The sequence below is a fragment of the Salvia hispanica genome, chromosome 1, assembly GCF_029641045.1.
Source record: "Salvia hispanica isolate PSC_SH4W2 chromosome 1, Shi_PSC_v1, whole genome shotgun sequence".
NCBI lineage: Eukaryota > Viridiplantae > Streptophyta > Magnoliopsida > Lamiales > Lamiaceae > Salvia > Salvia hispanica.
This window is the reverse complement of record NC_142692.1, coordinates 25196865-25199669: the sequence shown is the minus strand read 5'-3', so window position 1 is coordinate 25199669 and position 2805 is coordinate 25196865. Positions and strand designations below refer to the sequence as shown.

At 36.2% G+C, this 2805-nt stretch overlaps 1 long non-coding RNA gene across 2 annotated transcripts; it reads right to left on the bottom strand.

Moving 5' to 3' along the window:
• Positions 1–235: 235 nt before the first annotated feature.
• Positions 236–1801, bottom strand: LOC148933500 (uncharacterized). Of its 2 annotated transcripts, XR_016134469.1 has the most exons (4): positions 1585–1801; positions 1177–1353; positions 705–1080; positions 236–524 (listed from the first exon to the last, which is right to left on the bottom strand). It is a non-coding gene; the product is annotated as an uncharacterized LOC148933500 (long non-coding RNA). The 2 variants fall into 2 exon arrangements; XR_016134468.1 differs by having other exon boundaries at positions 236–1080; positions 1585–1733.
• Positions 1802–2805: the final 1004 nt, after the last annotated feature.

The window sequence follows — 2805 nt, the reverse complement described above, 5'->3', positions numbered from 1 at the left end:
ATAGTATTGCATATTTTATTATCACTGAATTTTTCAAGATAATAAAAACAACCATTAATCATCAAATCAATCACTTAAATGCACTATGTTCCTATCTACCAATTCAAACACACCTTAATATGGGATGAAGGAGGGAGAATTGGAGATTGAAATGAAAGATGAGGGGTAGACTTGTAATTGCACAACTATTTCTTGATGTATAAAATTTAACGAGATTTGAAAACCTCCTCAATCCCTAGGAAACTGAACAGCTGATAAAGCCCCTAATTGAACCCATTTCCGGCAATTTCAGGGAAGGTGAACGACTCCTATGCTATTCATTACTCCATTTGATAAAGGTTCTTGTGTCCCTCCATTTGTAGCTCTATTGAAATAATAGAGCTACACAAAATACATCCACAGAAGACAGAACCCCACATAAATAAACTAACAAAACTTTACAATCGCGCCTTGTCAGAGCGACTACAACCATGGCCTTGTGCATATCAACTTGCTCATACAGGCGCAATCGCACATTTTTCAACCTATGGTCAAGTAAATCTAAGATTTATACTCATAGACTAAATTAAATCGAGGATTGAATGCGTCTCAGGTATTCGAACGCAAAATAAATGAAATGAAAACTACTCCTATAAATTACAAGAGTGCGGAAAATGCCAGAAACCCATATGCTTTTGCAAAGTTCAAAGAGACATGTAACTTACTACTTGGCAATCAATCAAGTCTCGTCTGTGGGTGAAACCCTCTTTACCAAAGTAATCACTTTAAAACCAGAAATTTCCGCTTTGTAATTTTGTGTGAGTGTTTGTACCCCAATTTTTCTCAGGAAGACAAGACGTGTGGTTTTGAGTGACAGACGCATATGCGATCTCCAATTGGAATCACATTTTAGGACGATAACTGCTTTTACACCAAAACTTTGTGGAGAGATATACAGATAAGGATTAAGACAAAGGAATACTTATCCAATTCTTTTAAAGTCCGAAAGCCACTCTCTGCACATAATAAGGGCGCCTTTTGGTGGGCATCCGAAGCAGCCCTGTGATTTGTAGCTCTGTTACTGCTCTGCAAAACTCGGCTCTTCAATCCTCATGTTAAGGACTACTTATATCAAATAATGTATTAATTAATAACTTGGCAGAAAATGTAGTAATTAAGATCAGAGGCAAAGGATACTGTATTGATGCATCAGTTTTGGTCCGAGCTTCTTTTGAGTCTTTCCGTTTTTTAGGTGATGGGGACATTCTCAATTTTTTCTTGGCTTTTAAAGGTGGATTTGAAATGACTGCCATGAAGGAGTGAAACCATTCATGAACATTGATGAGATCACCATGTTCTTGCACCAGCGTGTACCTACACCAAGCGAATGAAAAGTTTAACCAGCTGGCAATCGAACTTTTTTGTGGAATAGTTATACATTTGTCACAGAACTATGGGGGAACAGCAATGAAAAATCAAGCCTTACTGATCCAATGAACGCTACGGCGTGAAATGAGAATAACACTAAAAAAGAAGAAGTGATCCAATGAAGGCAAACTAGTTGAAAAGATGAAATGTCAGCCAGAAAAGGCATGCACAACTTACATTATAGAGGTATCATGCATCGATGGAACTAGAACACCGTCATTCTTGCTGCAGCAAGAACACTTGAGGAGTTTTCTTGACTCCAACAGGTCAGCTTGGATTCTTCTTCTAGGATCTCCAATCAAAGCCTGATACGACAAAAGAAGAATGTTATCAAACTATAGTTGCATGCAATACCAAAACTTCAAACATCATTTTACACACCATTACGCTATTGGCAATCATATAGTATAAGTAATGCATAGCACAGCTTATACTCTGAAAGTTTATTCAATTTTATAGAGTCCCGTGTTATTTTATCTTTCATGTTATATGGCTTTCCATAAAGTAATTTTCAGGAAACACTTCTTGTATGGACTGTATTTCAGTAATCACTTATCAAAATGCTTAAACAAAACATAGTTATCCTAAAAACTGAGATCAGTCAAGTTAATTACTAGTAAAAAGTATGCATTGAAGTCCTGACAAACCTTATAAAATATTTAATGAAGGCATAAGGTTTTAGATAATATTAGACTCCCTCTGTCCCATAAAAATAGACACTTTTGAAACGACACTAATGCATGATTAATATAGTAGGAGAGAGATATAAAGAAACAGTTATTGGAGTACTGTTAAGGGAGAATGGGCCCAACTCATTAGATCGATGAGCGTTGTAGGAAGATCGATGCCAATCCACATTATTTTTAGGGGTTTCAGTGGATTAGGAAATGGTCTACACTCTACACAAATATTTTTATTATAACAGGCAAAAAAAATCCAAAAACAAAATATATTGAATAATCTTTTATACAAAGATCAAAACAATTTATTGTGCATACGTAAGTAATTCAAGAAAGCAGTTGTCATATTAATTTCAGATATCTCAAATCCCATAAACAAAGCCAGATGCATGAAACTTGAGTTTGGTAACACCATCTATTTTCCGAATCATTTCATCTTCAAGATAGCTCAAATGATCTCCAACTTTGCCCTTCCTAAAGAAAGAATTATACGGCAAGGGGAATCCACTATCAGGCAACTCACTCGATTTGTTAATCTCTTGATTGCTCGAAATCTCAAAGCTGCATCTCTCCACTATCTTCTCAACTTGTGGAGCGTCAAAGCCACCGTCAAAACCAGGTACCTTGTGGCTTGCAGACAGCAAATAAACAGAGTTGTTTCACTGTAAAGTACTGTACTTATTAATAAATGCCGGTAGCCTGGATTTACTGTCTTTGA